Here is a 340-nt window from a genome sequence, read left to right on the forward strand (position 1 = left end):
GTTTAGTTTGTTTGTTTGTTTTTTTTTTTGTTTTTTTTTTTTTTTTTTTTTCCGTGTCGGTAAAAGTTTTGCCTGTCACTCCCCTGGTAAGTAGTGTCTTTGTGTACAGAGCCTTCTGCGCGTATTTTCTTAGGATCGAGAGGGTAGTGGAACTGCGTAGATTTCTCTTGTGGACACAGTAGAATCATTAACTTAGCCTGCAATGGCGTCGAAAGTCATGCAACGCGAATGGCGTTTTAGTGGATCCTTAAACAAAATATACCCTTATGGAGCTCAATAATGGAAAGTCAGTTGGATAAACTAGGCATGAATCTCAAAAGCGACGAGTACTGGACTTCGA

This window comes from Montipora foliosa, chromosome 5, assembly GCF_036669935.1.
Source record: "Montipora foliosa isolate CH-2021 chromosome 5, ASM3666993v2, whole genome shotgun sequence".
NCBI classification, from domain to species: domain Eukaryota; kingdom Metazoa; phylum Cnidaria; class Anthozoa; order Scleractinia; family Acroporidae; genus Montipora; species Montipora foliosa.